The 22,232-nt window shown below is 37.5% G+C and overlaps 1 protein-coding gene and 1 pseudogene across 1 annotated transcript in view; one reads left to right on the forward strand and one right to left on the reverse strand.

Annotated features, from left to right (window-relative positions):
- The window catches only part of UBL3 (ubiquitin like 3), an 84,203-nt gene that overhangs the window by 13,246 nt on the left and 48,725 nt on the right, over window positions 1-22,232 (reverse strand). The window lies entirely within an intron of this gene.
- On the forward strand, window positions 10,316-22,087 carry LOC116562268 (annotated as a pseudogene).

A 22,232-nucleotide genomic window follows, 5' to 3' on the forward strand; every position in this document is an offset into this window, starting at 1 on the left:
AACTTTTTTTAAAAGAATGAGAATTTGTTATTTGATTTTATTTCCTATTATTTAAGGTGTGTGTGTGTGTGTGTGTGTGTCTGTGTGTGTGTGTGACGTATTTGCCCATAATAAATGAACATAGGAAAACCAAAATTCATTACGCTTTTAATTATTCCGACAATGTTCAGAATGGAACTTTTGCAAGTTATCACTGTTATTATAGAACATACATTTTTACTCGAAATTAATAAAAATGTTGGCACTGCAGATCTCATCGCTAACAGAAAAAATTTAGTTGATAGTTTACTTTTTTTTTTTTTTGAGACAGAGTTTCACTCTTGTTGCCCAGGCTGGAATGCAATGGATCTTGGCTCTCCATAACCTCTGCCTCCTGGGTTCAAGTGATTCTCCTGCCTCAGCCTCCCGAGTAGCTAGGATTACAGGTATGCACCACCACACTCAGTTAATTTTGTATTTTTAGTAGAGATGGGGTTTCTCCATGTTGGTCAGGCTGGTTTTGAACTCCCGACTTCAGGTGATCAATCTACCTCGGCCTCCCAAAGTGCTGGGATTACAGGCATGAGCCACCGCGTCCCACCTGATACTCTACTTCTTAAAAAATATTAAAAAAAAAAAAACTATATACAACTTTTTATCCTATGAAAATTAAAACCTAAACAAATTAACACCATATATATATATATATATATATATATTTATTTTTTTTTTTTTTTTGAGACAAGAGTCTCTGTTCTGTCACCTAGGCTGGAGTGTAGTGGTACAATCTTGGCTCACTGCAACCTCTGCCTCCTGAGCTCAATTGATTCTCCTGCCTCAGCCTCCCAAGTAGCTGGGATTACAGGTGCCCACCACCACACCCTGCTAATTTTTGTGTTTTTAGTAGAGATGAGGTTTCATCATGTTGGCCAGGCTGCTCTTGAACTCCTGATCGCAAGTGATCTGCCCACCTCAGCCTCCCAAAGTGTTGGGATTACAGGTGTAAGCCGCCGAACCTGGCCAAGAAACTTTAATTTTAAAGACTTTTATCATGGTTAAAGGAGGAATCAATAATAGTAGCTATTTTAGTCCCAACTGCATGACCATATTTTTTTTAGGGGGAGTAGGGTGGGACACATGGGACAAAGGATATAAATTCATCCTCAATGATAACCCTACGGGGGATAATAGAATTAAAGTATTTGAGATCTACTGGCTTCACATTTCCAAGTCAATATATATTTGCTTATAACACTGTTAATATATTTCTCAAATGTTTAATTTTTATCTAATTAATTCAATATTATTTTTTTAAAACACCATATCTATGTATTGCCCTGTAAGTCACAGAAATGCAAGTATTGCTTCTATTACTCCTGGCTTTTTTTTTTTTTTTTTTTTTTTTTTATTACGGCGTTTACTCTTGTTACCCAGGCTGGAGTGCAATGGCGCGATCTCGGCTCACCGCAACCTCCGCCTCCTGGGTTCAGGCAATTCTCCTGCCTCAGCCTCCTGAGTAGCTGGGATTACAGGCACGCGCCACCATGCCCAGCTAATTTTTTGTAGTTTAGTAGAGACGGGGTTTCACCATGTTGACCAGGATGGTCTCGATCTCTTGACCTCGTGATCCACCCGCCTCGGCCTCCCAAAGTGCTGGGATTACAGGCTTGAGCCACCGCGCCCGGCCATTCCTGGCTTTTGTTAAAAGAGTAAGATGTTACTAAGAGTTGGGTCTGGTCCAGAGCTGAGCCCTGGGATAAGGCAATCTAGCCTACTTTCTTTATATATAAAAAACAGAGAATCTCATTGTACCAGTTTGAATTGTGCCAGGTCCCAGGTTACCCAAGCTCTCCTTTTCAGTTACTAATATTTTTTCTTAATAAAAATACCAGAAGATCTTTAAGATGTTAGAGTCTACAATGAATCAATTGGTGCCTATTACGGCAGTTACTGATTTACTATCTTCACTACCACCATGGCCAATGTCACTCCCAGCACCTCACCAATTTGAAAATTTATTGTTTGAAAATTTTGTTGAAAGCTATGAAATATCTCCCCTATAAAAAGTTGTAAACACAATTCTGGATTCAGTGGTAACTGAATTTCATATTATATGAAGTGGAAGTGGATTTCATATTAGAACCTGTATTCTATCTACATATTTCAATTAAAGGTTTTTTTAAAAGATAAAAGAAAAAAAATCTACATTCTAGGTGAAAAGCCCTTTCAAATATGTCCATTAAGAATTTCTTGCTGCTTTTCCTAATTAGAATGAAATTATACCAAATAGCTAAATACAAGAAAAGATCTGATAAAATCATGTTACAGTAAAAAAGTGATCCAGGAGAGATAGCAAGGGGAGAGATGCCAGATGTAGGTAATGGGGAGGGAGGCAGCAAATCACACTGCCACGTGTGTACCTATGCAACAATCTTGCATGTTCTTCATATGTACCCCAAAACCTAAAATGCAATAAAACAAATGGAAAAAAAAAAAAGTGATCCAAAAACCTTGTTGAGTTCCACTTCAACAAATTTAAGTAGTAGTCTGCAAGAATGATTACGTTCTACAAAAGAACCACCTTATTTATTTCCCATAGCAAATAAGTAATCAGCAATTCTTCAAGCAAGGAACCTAACATGTATGCAACACAGATACATTACTATTCATGGCTTTCTCTTTAAGTATGAATAATAAATACGTATTAACCTGTGAACTTACATGCAATCTTTAAGGTTATTCAGTCATTAATGGCCAAGAAATTCTATCCCTAATAGTTCAGCCACTTGTGTTTAACTAGAAAAAATATAATTAAATTCAAGCTTCCTAATTAAGAGTTATGCAAATCATGTGAACTTACTACTTCTTAAAATTTTTTAAGCTTAAAATTAATTTCCGTTGGGCTTTTACTCAAATTACAATATTTAAAAATGACAAAAGGAAATAGCTTTAGGCTTTAGGACTGTAAACGTGACACCAAAGCCTACTTTTGATTTTCCCTGATGTTTATCAATATGGAAATAGGAAAATAAATGATGGTATATCCTTACCATGGAAATCCATGCAGCTGTTAAGTGACATGAGATAAAGATCTGTATGATCTGACATGAAAAGACAGCCACAATATATTAAATGAGAGAAAGCAGCCAGGTAAAAAACCGTGTTGTGGGAACAAAAGAACACATGCCTATTTGCTATGGACTGACTCATGTCTCCCCCAAATCTCTATATTGAAGACTCCCAAAGCGACTGTATCTGGAGGATAGGGTCTTGCATAATTCATTAAGGTTAAAGCAAGATCGTAAGGGTGGGATCCTCGTCTGTAAAGCTGCGGCCTTATAAGAAGAGAAAGAGCTCAGCTCCTGTGCTCTCTCCGTCTCTCTTCCTCCCCTCCAAGTGGGGACAGCAGGAAGGCAATGGTATTTTGCCTGTCTATTGTATTTTGTGGCAGCCTAAGTTGAAAATACACTACTCTAACACAGACAAATATAAAATGAGACGTGACGCTCCCTTTAAAATGGGAAGCAGCTTTTGATAAAATAGAAACTATGGTGAGAAGACTGATTAAAAAAAATCAACAGAAACTAAAAACTAAATTACTTGAATGTAAAAACATCTTGTTCATTCAACTTTTGTGTTATAAATTCCTTTGCTGTGCTGTAAGAGGCTAGAAAATATAGAATATATTCATGGGTTGCTAAACAAGTAACCTGTTTACTGATAAGGTTGAGAAAAGGTGTAACTAAGATTACATGTAACTATCCTATATTTTCTATCTTCAGTGACAAATTTTTCTACTTTGTTTTCCTGTCATTCCATATAGAAATCAGGACCCTCTTGCCAAAACGTTTTATTACAACAACTTGGTTTCTTGCCTCTCTGGTACAGCAATCAATAAGTTTATAACTCTGAATTAAGTAAAAGTGCTGGCCAGGCACGGTGGCTCATGCCTGTAATCTCAGCACTTTGGGAGGTTGAGGCGGGTGGATCACCTGAGGTCAGGAGTTCGAGACCAGTCTGGCCAACCTGGTGAAACCCTGTTTCTAATAAAAATACAAAAAATTAGCCGAGAGTGGTGGGGAGCACTTGTAATCCCAGCTACTTGGGAGGCTGAGGCAGGAAAATCTCTTGAATCCAGGAGGCAGAGGTTGTAGTGAGCTGAGATCACACCATTGCACTCCAGCCTGGGCAACAAGAGCGAAACTCTTTAAAATCAATAAATAAACAGTGCTTCTGACAGTTTAAAAACTTGGGCAACAAGAGTGAAACTGTCTCTACATACACACATACATACATACATACATACCTAGTGCTTCTGACAGTTTAAAAACCTAAAATACAAAGCAGAACTTTGTTTACACATCGGTAGCACTGATGTGTATATCTGACACATATATATGTACAAACTAAAGTCTTGAAGGATATGTACCAAGTATAACAGTACATATTTCGTCTTTAGTTTCTTCTTTGTGTGAATTTTCTAATTTTTACATTAAATCTATATTACATTTAAAATAGAATAACATTTAATTCAGAGTATTCAATCAATTCAGGATATTCATAATAAACTATTAATATTTTAAAAACATTAAAGCTATCAGTACTGTATTGGTATGGGCTCTCGAAGAAATAGAAATGATTTTCTTAAATAGACATTCCTTTTGAGACTATAAAATAAAAGGTTAATAAGCATATCAATTGTAAAAAATATACCGATCTGGTGGGGGAATGCTAATAATAGGGGAGGCCATGTATGCATGGGGGTGGGGGTGAAGTAAACCGGAAACTTCCACCTTTTCAATTTTGCTGTGAACCTAGAACTGCTCTAAAAATAAAGTTGGCCAGGTGCATTGGCTCATGGCTGTAATCCCAGCACTTTGGGGGACTGAAGCAGGAGGACAGCTTGAGGCCAGGAGTTCAAGACTAGCCTGGGCAACAAAGTGAGACCCTGTCTCTACAAAAAATTAAAAAAAATAAGCCAGGTGAGGCACACGCCTACAGTCCTAGCTACTCTGCAGTCTGAGGCAGGAGGATTGCTTGAATCCAGGAGTTTGACGCTGTGGGGATGCAGTGAGCAATGATCATGCCATTGCACTCCAGCCTGGGTGACAGAATGAGACCCTATCTCTAAAAATATAAAATAAAAATAAATCAACAAAGTCTACTTTTTATAGAAAACATTAAGCATAGAAATAGGGCCGGGCGCGGTGGCTCACGCCTGTAATCCCAGCACTTTGGGAGGCCGAGGCGGGTGGATCACGAGGTCAAGAGACCGAGACCATCCTGGTCAACATGGTGAAACCCCGTCTCTACTAAAAATACAAAAAATTAGCTGGGCATGGTGGCGCGTGCCTGTAATCCCAGCTACTCAGGAGGCTGAGGCAGGAGAATTGCCTGAACCCAGGAGGCCGAGGTTGCGGTGAGCCGAGATCGCGCCATTGCACTCTAGCCTGGGTAACAAGAGCGTAACTCCGTCTCAAAAAAAAAAGCATAGAAATATAGAAATACAACATTTAAAAATGAAGTTACAAGATATTCATCGATCCTCTGAAGACTAGTTATTGAACCTAAGACCTTCAGTTGTAGACATGTGGCTGAAGAAATTATCTTTGAACATTCCCAATTTCTTTTTTCCTCTTACAAGCTTAAAAACCAAAACTAGACAAAACAATACACACATACCACACTCCATAAATTTAGCTGTCTGGGTTCATGCCACAAAATTCTCAGTATTTCCTATTTTAAAAATAACATCACAGTTGCCAATAAACCGATATTACACTTTCATATTTCAAAAATCAATGGTCTAAAGAGTTCATATTTATCTAGATGTTCAGAATGTTGTAGCCCCTAAATGTGTTTGAACCAAGTTTAAAAAATAGTATTTCAATGTTTATAGGTAGCTATGAATCTTTGGTTTGACACAGACCCTACTGCTCCCTCCTTATTTGCCCTGGTCTGCGTCAGACACTCAGGGAACTGCCTGGCTCCAGATAACATTTGAGTTTAACTCACAGTAGAGTTTGAAAGTGGTTTGAGGTTACAAAATGAGAACAAAAGACAGGGTAAGATTTCAAAATCTCCTACTCAGAGGAACCCTAATCACCTTTCTAAGTGGAGAAGGGGGAGAAAATGACAATTGAGTTAATACGTAAGTCTAAAAATGTATCAAGTTTTACAGTAAAACTGCTTCAGGAAAGAAGCTTACATCCAAAATTGAAAAAAGCAGCAATAAACCCACAACACTACATTGTTGAGTAAAGCAACTCTTGCCTGAAACATCCAGTGCCTGGATCAGTGTCTGGCACGTAGTAGGTGCTCAGTCAGTAACTGCTAACTAATATTTCTGTTCTTTTTTCAGTTTCAAGATGCAAGTGAAAATGCTGACTAGAAAGGTCAAAGCTGATTCAAACTTAGGTTTCAGCGTTCTGGTGCTGTATCAAATGGGTGGTGTAGTATGTAGAACAGGAATGGATAATATTTTTTTTTTGGTAGTGCTATGGTCATGCAGATAGATAAAATGTGTAAACACCTCAGTCTTTCATTTGTTTTGGGCTCTAGATCTTTACTGTCAGCAACATACCACAGTTAACATAAGTGCTATCATTTAATAAGGTATTTTGAAAAGTAAAATTAATTCTAAGCTACCATATTAACTTCTATATTTGGGCCTACTTTTCAAATAAAGATAAAGACTAGGTTAATAGATATGGAAGATTAACAGTTTGGTCTTAACTAGGGCCTATGCTTATATCTGTAAGACAAACTTGCTGCTAGACTAGAGCCATGAATCTGCCTCAGTATGTTGTCAAGTATATGTTAGGCCTGTAAGACATACGGAGGAAGACACTGGATTCCCCTAATTTCCTTTAGAAGAGCTCTTGAAAGCAATCATGCAGATAAACAACTGGAAATCCCAGCTGGTTATTAGTTAATTGTTCTTGTATTATGGTAAGAATCTTCCGGGGCTTATTCAGATAAATAGTGTCAATTGTAGCTCCTGTCGGTAAATGTATGACAATTTCTATAAATGTGAGCTAGTTTCCTTTAAAATATTAAGTACTTATTATTTAAATGTTTATTAATGAAAGACCTTTTTACTTCTTTGAGGCCAAGCTAAGTCTAAGTATAAAATACACTTAAAAACCTCTGCTTGTAGGGTAGCGGGATCCTTGACACATCAACAGTAGGTTAAAAATAAGAATTATTGCCGGCCAGGCGCAGTGGCTCACGCCTATAATGCCAGCACTTTGGGAGGCCGAGGCAGGCCGATCACGAGGTCAAGAGATCGAGACCATCCTGGTCATTATGGTGTAACCCCATCTCTACTAAAAATACAAAAATTAGCTGGGCATGGTGGCACATGCCTGTAGTCCCAGCTAGTCGGGAGGCTGAGGCAGGGGAATTGCTTGAACCCAGGAGGCAGAGGTTGCGGTGAGCTGAGATCGCGCCACTGCAGTCCAGCCTGGGTAACAAGAGCGAAACTCTGTCTTAAAAAAAAAAAAAAAAAAAAAAAAAAAAAAAAAAAAAAAAAAAAATTATTTACAGCTTAAAATGTAATATACATATACTTTGTGTACATACTTTTCTAAAAGGAAACTGGTAATAAGGACTTTGACTTTGTATGAGATGGAGCTATTATGTAGTAAAATTCCTGAGAGATGGCATTTAGATCATCCAAATGAATTATGTAATTTTTATAATTACTTCTGAGGCAAAACAAATCAAAACAAGACTATTAGGCAGAACTACCATGATGAGTTCCTGTAAGGCTGATGTATACAACAAGAATTCTTCAATGCATGTAATTTCAAGTTAGAACCATTTTTAGTTAAACTGCCATTTCTAGTTGTTAGATACCAATTTGGGGAAATCTCATATAGAATTTAGTTTGTACAATAATATGTTTTTAATTGGTCAGGATGAAAAAAATGAAAGAAAGAGGGAAGATGGAAGATGGAACTGACCAGAACAGTCTTTGGATATAAAAGATAATTATGGAGATGGACCATGTCCTTTAAAAAGACTGTTTTCTACCAAAACACAAATAGGTTGATCAGAAAAAGAATTCCCACTTCTCCTTTGAGAATCTCTTAAGAATAAAATGAGAACTGGGATACTCTACTTCACATGCCAGTCTTCCTTAGGGAAAACCATCAACAGAAACATCCTTTGCCTTTCTACTGCTCATTTCTCCCTTCTTTGCTAATTGGCAGCAACAAGCAGGTGGCCAGTAGGAAAGGTATTAGACGTTTTTTGCAAATCTTTTTTTTTTTCAATCCCAACTTATATCAAGGGAATTATGCTTAGTGAAAAAAGTCAATTGCAAAAAGGTAACATACTACATGATTCCACTTATTCTTAAAAATTACAAAATTATAGAGATGGAGAATGAATTAGTGGTGGCCAGCCTGGATGTGGGGAGGTGGGAAGGGTTACTTTGCCTGTAAAAGGGTAGCACAAAGAATGCTTGTGATGGAACTGTCCTGTATTTTGGCTGTGGTAGTTGGAACAAGAATCTATCTGTGATAAAACTAAGTATGTATACACAAACATAAATGTATATAAACCTGTGAATTTTATCATTACCAATTTCTTGTGATACTGCATAGTGATTATGTAAGACGTTACCATTAGGAAAAACTGGCTGAACAGTATTTGGGATTTCACTGTATTATTTCTGAAAACTGCATGTTAATTTATAATTATCTCAAAACAAAAATATTTTTTTTTAAGTGCTCAACTTTCTAGTTTGAATTGTGTTTATGTCGTTCTCTGGTTATTTTTCTTCTTTGCATTTGAAAATGAATAGTGTTTTAAAAAATAATGTATTAAAACAGCTACTTGATCTAGAAAAAAGATAAACCTATCAGTTAACTTATTTTAATATGTAAATTTTAAAGTAAACATTTTCAAGAGTTATGAATTCATAAAGTGCATATTTTGAATTTTTGTTAATTGTACTGTAAAAGAAAAAAGGAGTAAGAGATATGTTCATTTTCCTATGAAAGACTGATTTGGAATAAAAATTATTCAAACAATTGCAGTGCTAAAATATGATGATTATGTATTTCATAAACTTTCTTTTATTCATTCATTTATTCAAACATTTTCTAAAACAGACACTGCTTAGTGCCTACTGCAAAAGGTTAATGGGAAATTCCCTGAAAATGTCATAACCTTGAAGCTATGAGAGATATACAAACAGGTAACTATGGGAGGGGGAAGTAGTTAGGATATATAATTTTAAGTGCTTGATAAATATTTGCTGGATGAATTTTAAAAATAATAAAAAAGGGAGCAGCTATGGGTCTGAGATTCCAAAGTAGGCTATGGAACAGTGAGTTATAAAAAGTAAAACTAGGCCGGGCGCGGTGGCTCACGCCTATCATCCCAGCACTTTGGGAGGCCGAGGCGGGTGGATCACAAGGTCAAGAGATTGAGACCATCCTGGTCAACAAGGTGAAACCCCATCCCTACTAAAAATACAAAAATTAGCCGTACATGCTGGTGCGTGCCTGTAGTCCCAGCTACTCGGGAGGCTGAGGCAGGAGAATTGCTTGAACCCAGGAGGCAGAGGTTGCGGTGAGCCGAGATCGTGCCATTGCACTCCAGCCTGGGTAACAAGAGCAAAACTCCATCTCCAAAAAAAAAAAAAAAAAATGTAAAAATTATAGCTTGTCATTTATTGAGTGGCTTAGTATATTTCAGTTACTGCACTTGGTTACTCTACTTAGCCCATCTCTGAAAAAGGTATTACTATCCCATTCTAGAGTTGTGGGACAGAGGTTAGAGAGTCTAGTAAGCAGATAAGCTGATACCTGAGTCGAGGTACATCTGAGCTCACAGCACCTGGCTACCTTATCACTCTGCTAAAGACCAGCTGACCCAGCAATTCCTTACTATCGTCCCTATATGGGCCTGCTTATTCTCCAACATCATCTCTACCACTTTTGTTTGCCCTCACTAGGCTCCAACCACAGGGGTCTTTCGGTCAAAACTGCTAAGTTCTTACTTGCCCCAAGGTCTTTACACAGGTTGTTCCTTCTGCCTAGAGTGCTTTGCACCCCTCACTCTCTACTTCAATTCACACACTCTTGCTTACAGATGTTTGAGAGGGAATGGCATTCATAAATGTTTTGGAGTCTAATTATCCTGGATGAAATAATAACCCAATTTTTGAAAAAAAGAGTAGAAAAAGAATTTGAAAATAGAATTGGAGACATCAAGAAAGCATTTCTCTCTCCCACTGAAATGGGGCAGCAATCATATTTGTGAAGAAGTAATTTCAGCCATCCGTGAAAACAGATTTTAACCTATAAGAAAATGCAGCTGGGCAAGGAGTGGGGTCGACTGCTGAGGTGAAACCAGGAGCGAGCCCAGGCGGCAGCAGTTTTCGGGTCCATCAGTACTGCACTGCAGGAATGGCAGATTTTGGGATTTTTGCTGGCCAGTTTGTGGCAGTGATCTGGGATAAATCATCCTCAGTGGAAGCTCTGAAAGATCTAGTAGATAAGCTTCAAGTGTTAACTGGCAATGAAGGCTGCGCGTCTGTGGAAAACATCAACCAGCTGTTACGGTCTGCCCACAAGGAATCCAGCTTTGACACTATTCTGTCGGGTTTAGTCACGGGAAGCACCACTCTGCACAGTGCTGAGATTTTGGCTGAAATCGCCCAGATCCTTCGGCCTGGTGGATGTCTTTTTCTGAAAGAGCCAGTAGAGACAGCTGTAGATAACAACAGCAAAGTGAAGACAGCATCTAAGCTGTGTTCAGCCCTGACTCTTTCTGGTCTTGTGGATGTGAAAGAGGTGCAGCAGGAGCCCTTAAGCCCCGAGGAAGTACAGTCTGTTTGAGAACACCTGGGTCATGAAAGTGACAGCCTACTGTTTGTTCAGATCACAGGCAAAAAACCAAACTTTGAAGTGGGTTCTCTTAGTCAGCTTAAGCATTCCATCACCAAGAAGTCATCTCCTTCAGTGAAGCCTGCTGTGGACTGTGCTGCCAAGCTTCGGACACTCTCAGCCAATGATATGGAGGACGACAGCATGGATCTCACTGACTCAGATGAGCTGCTGGATCCAGAAGGTTTGAAGAAGCCAGATCCGGCTTCCCTGTAGGCTGCTGCTTGTGGGGAAGGGAAAAAGAGGAAGGCCTGCAAGAACTGCCCGTGGCCTTGCTGAAGAGCTGGGAAGAGAGAAGTCAAGGGAATAGATGAGCTCCCAACCCAAGTCGGCTTGTGGAAACTGCTACCCAGGTGATGCCTTCCACTGTGCCAGCTGCCCCTACCTTGGGGTGCCAGCCTTCAAACCTGGGGAAAAGGTGCTTCTAAGTGATAGCAATCTTCATGATGCCTAGGAGGGACCCAACATGGGACACATCTACTCTCCAGCCAACTCCTGTCTCTCACATCCCACCATCGTGGCTCCTCCCACCTCCTCTGGATTTGTTCACTCTGTTTGAGATCCGTTTGCAGAGTGCGTGCTTAGCAGAGTGAAGCCAGCTTGTGGGCACAGTGGTGTGTAGTGCTGCTGTGTATCAAAACACCAAGGTATTATGGGGCCTGGTTACCCAGAATGGGATGGATTTCTTCACTTGTTAATAGAAGGGAGTGTATCCTGAAGAAGTCCTTCTGTTAAAATGCTGACCAGAGCACTCTTGAGCCCAGACATCCTTGAGCATTAACAGTCTGTGGCAGAGCTCCAGGTCCCTACTCCGAGTCTCATCTCAGCAGTGCCGCCACCAGCTTGTCTTTCAGAATTGTTTTTGTGACACAAGTCAAGTGTCTCACAACCTCCTCAGGGCACCAGAGGAGTCACTTACTGGTTGCTGTAATGATACTCAGTGTCCCTTTGCCTGATTCCACCCCCAACCCCATTTTACTATAGCACTGCACCTGTGTCTTATTGTCATTTCTGTTAACCTTCAGGTATTAAACTTGCTCCATATCTTGAGCTATCTTGAGATTCTGCATGCCTTGTAAAGAGAGGGGACGTGCATTTGTGTGTGATGTTGCATAGTCATCCATGCTCAGTTTGGACCATTGGGTGTCACACACAAACGGGGCTAGTCCTGCACTTAGAATAGGGCCTGTCTGCCCACTTGAGAAGAGTCCAGGTTGGTGAGCATTTAGAGGGAAGCAGGGCAGAACTCTTAACCAACAATAAGTCTTTCTGAGCAGAGACCCCTTTGTTCTTGTTACCTACCCGTACGGACTTGGGATCAATCTTGCCAAGTATTTGGAGAGATTATGTGGATTTAAGAGACCTGGATTTTCATATTTTACTAGTAAAGTGTTCAATTGATTAAAAAAAAAAAAAAAAGAAAGAAAGAAAGAAAGAAAAGAAAATGCATCTGAATTCCTATGAATTTACTTGTATTCAGTAGACTAAGGCAAGAAGTTGTCAACTAAGGTACATTTATTTAGATTTGCTGAATGGATAGAAGAAGCTATGGGATCTTTTTCTATATCCTGTTTAGCATTTAGTATGATGTAGATTCTAATATTTATTAAATATTAAAATTAAATCCTTAAAGGTAGAACACTCAGTGTGATTCCTTGCTTTTACTTGTGGAAACATTTACCTACCCCATGAGGTAGATAAGAGAGGTCAGAAAGCCGTCTAGCTTAAGTTCCCAAATAAAACTTTTACAACATCTCATTTACTTACAATGTGAACTTCCACAACATTTTAACTCATTTTAAAATGTAGGTGGAAAACTACATTCCAAAGCAACATTTAATAATTTTTGAATTACAGAAACCATTCAACTACTTATTAGTTAAAATATTTTTGGGAGAACACTCAATGAGAACAAAAGGCTATTGGGCTATAGAGATAAATGAACAGTAATAGTGAATGAGCCTACTTGCTTTCTATGTAAACTGTGTGGTGTTTTTTTTTTCCTTATCAGCGAAGAAACAAAGAAAACTTCGGGTTCTTATAAACACATTTTGGAATAAAAGTATAAAACCCACAATTAATAAAGCATTTAGTACCTAGCGTGTAAGTCCATAATAGATATTATCACAACTTATCTATCATAATTATCATACCCATCATCAGTTTAGTAAACGCTAACTATATAATGTTCTTTCCTTTAGTACTTTAAAATGTACATTTACTTTCAGTTTGGGGAATTTTGATAAAATTAAAATTCCATGAGAAGACCGACAGTATATTTTCTTGAAAATTCTTGCAAATTATTCTTAAAATTACTTTTCTTTTTTGCAAGTTCAAAATCCTGTAAGCTTACAGAACATATTGATTTTGAAATTAAATTATGGTCTGTATCACTTCAAAACCTGACTATAGGATATCCCTTTAAGACTTGCATCTAGGATACAGGTATTGATCGACTTACGACCCATGCAACTTACGACCATTCGACTTTACGACCACAATCACTAGCCACGACTGCTCCGTGTCTGGCAGCGTAAACATTGCCCAGCTGGGCGTACGACAGTGCGGACTAGCTTCCGGCAGCACTACCATCTCCGCGTGCATATAGCCTACTCAACTTACGACCAAATCGAGTTACGACCGGTCTGTCGGAACCACTTGTGGTCGTAAGTCGATTAGCTATACAAGGTAACTGCTTTAACCTGATTTCAATGTGCAAAGGTAGCCCTTTAGTTTTCTATACATACTATCAACTAAGTAATACATTTGAATGAATTCAAAAGTATTCTCTCTAGGGCACTGGATTGGTTTCTAGAGAAACCTTTGTTTTGGGGAAGATAACTTTAGGTCACATGGCTCAATAAATCAAGTCATTACAACTGTCTCTGTCACTCATACACTGAAGATATTAAACTAAGATAGGAGAAAGGAAATGGTAAAGGCACAACACTAGAGAAGACAGCAGGGAGGGGAAGAGTAGATGTTTTTCCCTATATTCATGATACAGCTTCACATACTTCAGGAAAATGACAATTCTATTTCCTCTGACCACCTTCCATTAGTGGGGGCATGATGGTGGAAGTTTTTTGGCTAAGACAGCACGAAATTATAGGGAAGAGAACTAAGACCAACTAAGCACCAGTTTTCCTTTGAATAGTTCTAGAAGTGCACAGCACATTTCCAGAACCTACTATATAATACTTTTTCTTCTCTCTTAACCATCTAGTTAGGCCAATAAATCCAGGTATGGTACAGGATAAATCTTTTATGTCTACACTTATTTGTCTTGGCTTTGCCATTATTTGAGCCTTTCACAATATCCCCCCGCCTTTGAGATGTCTGCTCCTTTGTTGTGTCAATTCCCAGATTCCCTCCCTCCTACTTATTCTATGCTATATCAAATTCTCAGTACTACTTTAAATTCTATGCCTTTCACAATATTCCTCAATCATTCAACACAGAACAATTTTTAAAACTAGGAGTCTCAGAATTCGTCCAGTTAACAGATAAGGAAAAGACCAGGGCAGAGAGGCCCTCAGAGGCTAGCTAGAACCTGGATTTCTTTTCTCCTAGGTCAGGGCTTGTTCCAGCATAGTTTGTTTGATGCCAACCCAAAACACCCTCTCAAAACTCCTCCTATTTCTTTCTAAATATTCAATTTCTATGTTATTCAAATAGCCTCTCCAGAAAAGCTTATTTTCTCTTAGGATTTACACAACTTTTGAGACAAAATATTCCTTCATTAATCTGCTACATACTAACTGAAAACGAATCCTGCATTTCTCTGATCCATGGAATTTCTAGGGAATATAAGTAGATGCTAAGAGAAAAATAATTCTTAATTACTGTGAAATAAGTTTGGAAATGGGTTAAAAAAATCAAGCAATGCAGCTGCCAGAGGATGGATGTAGGGCTTAATGAGGAATTATTTATTTTGTGCGTGTGTGTGTATGTGTGTGTGTGTGTGTGGTTCCCCCCCCCCGCCCCCGCCCCGAGACAGTCTCGCTTTTGTTGCCCAGGCTGGAGTGCAACGACGAGATTTCGGCTCACTGCAACCTCCACCTCCCAGGTTCAAGCGATTCTTCTGCCTCAGCCTCCCCAAGTGTGGGATTACAGCTATACACCACCAAGCCAGGCTAATTTTGTATTTTTAGTAGAGGCGGGATTTCACCATGTTGGTCAGGCTGGTCTTAAACTTTTCAACTCAGGTGATCCACCCACCTCGGCCTCCCAAAGTCTGGGATTACGGGCTTAAGCCACCATGCCTGGTAGGAATTATTGTTTAATGGGCATAGAGTTTCAGTCTCGCAAGATGAAGCGTTCTAGAGATTGATGGTGGCAATGGTAGCAAAACATCATAAATGTACAATACCACTTTTAAAATGCACTGAAACCATTTTAAAATGGTTAAGATGGTACACTTTATGTTATATGTATTTTATCACAATTTAAAAAAAAAAGAAAATTTCAATTCAAGTAAGTTTCTTCACTGCAAAATTCAGAATCTTTCATATGCCAAAATCTCTAAAAGGGAAGGAGAGCTATACCTATATTAGTGTGTTCAAGATTGTTCTACTTTCAGCTGATTCTTCAAAAGACTGAACACATGAATGTGTTAAAAAGGTACTAGGCTAGATGCACTAGAAAACAGCAGGTACTTCGATCAAATAGATGATCAAACACAGTTGCTAACTTTACAGTACTTTGGGTTTGCTGTAAGGCATTCAGCCACCTCAGCAGGCAGTGTGGGGCCAACACAATTCAAGTTTATTTGCCGATTTTAAATTTGTTGGGCACAATGTATTGACGTAGAAACAAAATTTCACTTGTAATGGAGAGTCAGCCAGAAGTCCTATGACATAGCATTGTTATCTTTTTAAAATGTTAAGTAGCTGTAATTAAGATAATCTACTTATTGCTAGGGAATGTAAAAATGATTCCCCCCTTTTATAGCATAACTATGAATTAAATATTTATATCATTGTTGCATGAAACAGCAGAATATACCTAGAGATTATCTTTAATATTAGAATAAAATTCACATAAGATAGACACTGTTAAAACACAGATTTTTAAAAGGTGCATTTCCCCCCATACTTTTAAGAAAACATGGGGAAATGGTTTAATGCTTGATGCCATGGCTAGAAAATAAGATAATTTTAATGTATGACTTTACCCTATGAAAAGGGAAACTAATGGTTCTCAGAGGTATTGTTCCAGATGACTGTAAGTTTCTCACTAATATATGAAAATCATTAAGTAAAAAAGAACATTATTTAGGAATATAATAATCTACATAGGACACACAAACATTTAGTAATGACCAATTCATTCCTATCAGTCACATGTTATACTTGAATTAATAGAGGTAAAATTACATACATCCAGTGCCTTCATTTCTTTATCATTAACTCTTTATCTTTCATTCCTTTTCAACTTGTGTCTGTTGAAGCCATGCTACTGAACTGTGCTTTTAACAATCACTTATGACTATCTAATGAAAACACCAAAAACCTTCTCATTTCTCATAGTGTCTCTGCAACATTCCACACAATTCAACTCCTTACTTCTTAAACATCTTTCCTCATTAGGTTCCTATAATTCCCAAAATGTGTTTTCTGGAACACCAACCCCTAAGAGGTATTGTGCTAGGGAAAGGGGTTCTGACGTCAGATAAATCTACAAAACACTACTTCATATGTTTCCTTCTTGGAGACATGTCACATAACATATTAATATATTAAAAGGGCACAGAATTCTTGCAGTCGATGAGCATTTAACCACAGAACCAATTTTATTTCCCATATTACCTGTTATCACCTCAAAGAACTAGCATTTGGTAAAAGATCCTTCAGGAAGCCTATTCTTGCTTATTAAATCCTTTGATCCTCTCTTTTAGTTGAGTTTTCTTCCTTTTATACTTCAAATATGTGCTTTTCTGAGGTTCCCTCATCAGTCTCTATCCTGGCCCCTGCTCCACCATTGAGAAATCTCATTCACTCCCATGGCTTCAACTGCCACCCATTTGGAACATTCCCAAACTAATTATCCATGAAGTGCCATTTCATTTCTCCAACTGCCAGCTGTCCCTTTCTGATTGGGTAAATAGCCTCCTGTCCCCTCAAAACTGATATGTTTAAACCTCAACTTATTTCTTAACAACAGATATCTTTCCTGACTTATCTATTTCTGCTGAATTCTCCTGGTATCCCAGTCCTTTGTGCTTGAAAGCTCAGTCATCATTTACTCCTGCCCTTTTTTCTCACTTGCCCTTGCCCAATTACTAATTCTTTCAAATTCTCTCTGCCAGTTTCTCAGCTCAATCCATCCTGCACTCTCAAAGACATTCTCAAAAGTTTAAAATTCTGTAGACAGCTAACATTTACCGATCACTTATAAGTGCTGCACATTACTTTCTATGAGGCACACAGTTAAACATCACAGGACCCTATAAGACAGGCATTGTTATCTCCATTTTATAGATGGTAAACTGGGACACTGAGGTTAAGTAATTCTTAGGATCACATATTTAAAATCCAAACTCTTCAGTCCAACTACTACTAATTCCCTATCCAAATTTCTATTTCAGCCAAAGCAATATATTCATTATAAATCCTATCCTGGCAAGAATCACCAGAATGACTTTCTGATTGTTCTTGTTCAGTTCTGAGATCACCTTTGAAGCCTAAGTGACCACTCAAACCTACAGCACTCATTCTTTCCTCAGTTTCCATCCAATCACTGGCATATCTGATCACTGTCATCATCGGGTCCATGCTTGCCTAGGACAATTCTGATTCATGTTTGTTGTCTCACTATTACATGAACAGTACCCACTTTCACTCTCAAAAGTACCTCAATTTAGACAATAAATTATAAAGTATATAATCACATATATCACATCAGTTACTGTAGCAAGATACCATTTATGTCCATATCTTACCAACTCTCTAATTAAATCATGGTCCTTGAAGGCAGAACATCAATCTTAAAACTTAAATTGGTCTTACTTCTCTTACACCGGGCACATTTATTATGTGTATGTGGCTACAGAACAATTGTGGTGATGAGGTTCCTTTGGTTGTGTTTTGTTTCTCAATTAAATCCTGCTTTCAAATAAAAATAATTTCAAGTAAAAATAATTCATTTTAAGTTAATTCATATAGTTAATCTCAGTAACAGTGCATCAAAAAAGTAGGTATTTAATACTTTGAAAGGATGAATGAATGATGTATGAGAGTATGTATGCCAAAGTATAGCCAACATTACTAAAATATGTCAAAGATATAACTGGACACTTCACGCATAATCAGGAAGTAGGTCTACCAACAGTCACCAAGAAAAAATGTTTTCTAATATTTTTTACCGTTATACACAGTTAAGTGATAACAGACTCACTATTTTCCACAACTATTTTGGGATACAATCTCTGAAACACACCACAGTGATAATAAAAACCAGTTACCCTGAAGAGGGAAAAAAGAAAAAAAAAAAAGTTTAAAAAAAAATCATCCTATTATTTATAGTATGTTGTCAGTCAACTCATTATTCAAAAGTGGTGGCAAGCTCTCCTATTTAAAAAGAATACTCTCTGTCTGTCTATGAAGAAAACTATTGTTTCACACTGCCTCTACTTTGCAGTCCTATTCAGCTCGCGCAGACAATTTGCATCAACCTGTGACTAGTGATACTGTCACTTAGTGGTGCCCCAGAGAGCCATGATCTCACGTGCTCTTAATATGGAGGTTCTTATTTATAAATTGACGTCTCTGGAATACTCATGAATTCTTACTTGAATACAATGGTGTTTTATTAATAGTTATTAATTAAATTTTAAAATCCTAATACATAATTTATCAATTTACTTAGAATTGGTATGACAAATTATTCAACAGGACAGCTTTGCATAAGTAGGGAAAAAGACAAGCAAAAGTGACAAATGCATTGCTATCACTATATAAAATATAGCACAAAATTCTGCATCTATGCATGCTTTCTGAGCTAAGAATGCTAATTAACATAATATTAAGTGCTATTTATTAAAGGGGAAGGCATCATAGTATTTATGCTTTTTTTTCTTAAAACAAAAAAACAGAATGCTCATAAACTCTTGTTAGTGAATATAAATCTAGCAGCATCAAAACACTTCATATTACAATACAGAAAGCAAAACAAATGGCAGCAGATGGCTCCAAAGAGGGGAAATAAGGGAGCTACAGAATAGTAAAGCACAAATTAAAATCGATATAAAAAATTTTAAAAAGAAACAGCTAAGGAAAAGAACAGATAAACTCTTGTGGAAAAGTCAACGACTAACAGACAGTAGAAATAATATTCATAAATAGGAAAGATTGGTATGTAGAGATTAGACAATTATCCACAGCCATGGGCATGAAAACAGCAGAATGCATCATTGTTAGAGAAACAATTCAAGAACCAAAGGATTCCCTGGCACTGAGCTAGAAAAGATCACATTACATTTTTTGCAAATTTAGAATCAGGTTCAGAGTTTTTAAAGCATTGTCTAAGGTTATAAGGAAATGAGAAGACAGAATTCTAAATAAATTGGTATAGGTATGGCAACTCTCTGACTTGAACTATTATTTCTCAGCAATGTTCTATCTATCTATCTATCTATCTATCTATCTATCTATCTATCTATCCATCTAGGTTTTCTTTATTATTTTAATACACCAAATGAAATGTCTTCCTCTTTATAGATTACTAAAATGTTCTATTTTTAATCAATGATACAGCCTATACTCACATCTATTACTTACAATTATCTACTTCTACAATCCTCAAGAATATGTGAGGGATTCCAGAAGTTGCTACCACAGATCAATGATAATACACAGTAACACCACAAAACAGATACAAAGTCTGGAAAAGATTTAAATTAGTCTCTGGACCTCTCATTACAAGAATGACAGTGTTACTGTCGCTTTCATTTCCTTTCATTTCTTCTATTAGATGTTTCTTCCCCCCCTCTATTTTTTTTTGTTTTTTATTTTTGAGACAGTCTTGCACTGTTGCCCAGGTTAGTGTGCAGTGGCACAATCTCGGCTCACTGCAACCTCCACATCCCAGGTTCAAGAGATTTTCCTGCCTCAGCCTCCCAAGTAGCCGGGATCACAGATGTGTGACACCACGCCTAGTTAATTTTTTATATTTTTAGTAGTGATAACGCTTCACCACGTTGGCCAGGCTGGTCTTGAATTCCTGACCTAAAGAGATCCACCCCCTTCAGCCTCCCAAAGTGCTGGGATTACAAGTGTGAGCCACTATACCTGGCTTATTAGATTTTCTTTTATTTTCAGAATAGTAAAGATGTTAATGTTTGAACACTTACCAATACTGAAGATATTGTCCTTAAGTTTTACAAAGTATGAATATGCCATAAAAGCTGCTCTCTTAGGAAATATGGTAAAATTATTTTTTTCTCAGTTTTCTTCAATAGCAATTCAACATTATTAAGAGGGAATCTTTACTAACACTACACGCACACATACACATACACATACACACACACACACACACACTCACACACACACCCCTACCTATATGCATGGTGACCTTTTCTGGTCTGCTTTAGTTATGTTTGTTAGGTGAAAACTAAGTACCCAGGTACAAGTTAATTGAATTTAGAGAATAATAATGATCCTAGAAGTTAGAAGAAGATATAAAGAACATGGCTGGTAGCAGATATGATTTTAAATCACATTTTAATCACAACTATTTTTATATAGCTACACAGTCACTAGGTTTTATTAATTTTTCTTCTGCCCAGGCTGGTTTTGCCCAGGTTTATCCTTTCTTTTCTCTTCCATTCACCTGTCAGCATATTCATTTAGACTTTTATCACTAGGTAAGTAATCCACTAATGGGTGCTCCTGGGCACTGGGTGCTCTTTCGCCAATGTATCTTGCTGTAGTTAATCTTGTGCATTAACTTATCCATGCAGAATGTATTTATCAGGCACCTACCATACAAATGCTTAAATATTCAAGACCTGCAAAAGCAACAGAAATTAGCAAGTACACTTCAATATGTGCTTCTGAGATCATGAAATTAGCTATGTATTTGATTACATTTTCTTGCAGCAGGTACATGAAAAAATTAAATGCATGCATCAATACTATAAAATAACAAAGGCTGAATTCTACCCAAAGTGATTTACAATTATTATGAATTATAGCCAAAACATTCTTAACATTCTTAAATAAGATAGCAAACATTGTTTTCAAATTCAAGTACTCAGGCTATTTGCTCATGAAGGCGGTTAGTGATTTTGATCACATATATTTATACATAAACTTTCAGGTGCATAAGAACTAACGCCTTCAAGGAATAACTCTACTACCAGTGGCTTTAACCTAGCAAATACTGAATAATCTGGAGCCTAACCAATGCTGATTTATAAACTTTTATGTCCCAAAGGCTTAACTTGTAAATCCATTGTTTGCAACCTGGATTACATTTTCCAAAGGGGAAAAAATGGACTGTATATGACAGCAAGTATCCTAGGAAACTCCTCAGAATTTAATCTAATAATATGAATAACATATATCTAATATGCAGTGCAAAGTAGTAACATTATTAATAACTGCTAATACATGTAACTTGATTCTCTGGTAAGGATCTAGTAATAGTGTTAATGTTAGTAACATTATTAGTTACTAACATTAGTTATATTATTAATTAGCAACAGTAACATTATGTTAGTATTAATATTGTAAGTAACACTAATAATTAATAACACTATTAATAATTGCCAATCCATATAACTCTTGCCAGATCCTCTTTTAGGTGTTTATATATTGACTTATTTAATTCTCACAGCAGCCCTAAGGAGAGGTGGCAGCTCATGTCTGTAATCCCAGCTACCAGGGAGGCTGAGGCAGGAGGATCACTTGAGGCCAGGAGTTCAAGACCAGCCTGGGCAACATAGCAAGGCCTCACCTCAAAAAAAAAAAAAAAAAAAAAGCACCATGTGTGGTGGCATGTACCAGCAGTCCCAGTTACTCAGGAGGCTGAGGTAAGAGGATCACTGGAGCTTAGAAGTTTGAGGCTACAGTGAGCTATGACTATGCCATTGCATTGTATCCTGGGTGGCAGAATAAGACCTTGGTCTTTTTTAAAAAAAAAAAGAAGAAGAAGAAGAAGATGAATTTTAAGTTTTTCTTCATAGTAGCATTTTAAAATACTTAGTTCTATTGTTCAGTTCTTACAACTAGAAAGCCTGAAAAGAGAACAGAAGATAAAACTTGAAAGATCTACTGCAAAGGAAAGGGCATGTTAGAGCTGGCCTAATATAAATAATTAGATGATAAAAATTAAGCCATTTGC

The sequence above is a fragment of the Sapajus apella genome, unplaced genomic scaffold, assembly GCF_009761245.1.
Source record: "Sapajus apella isolate SASKATOON/1434 unplaced genomic scaffold, GSC_monkey_1.0 scaffold32, whole genome shotgun sequence".
NCBI classification, from domain to species: domain Eukaryota; kingdom Metazoa; phylum Chordata; class Mammalia; order Primates; family Cebidae; genus Sapajus; species Sapajus apella.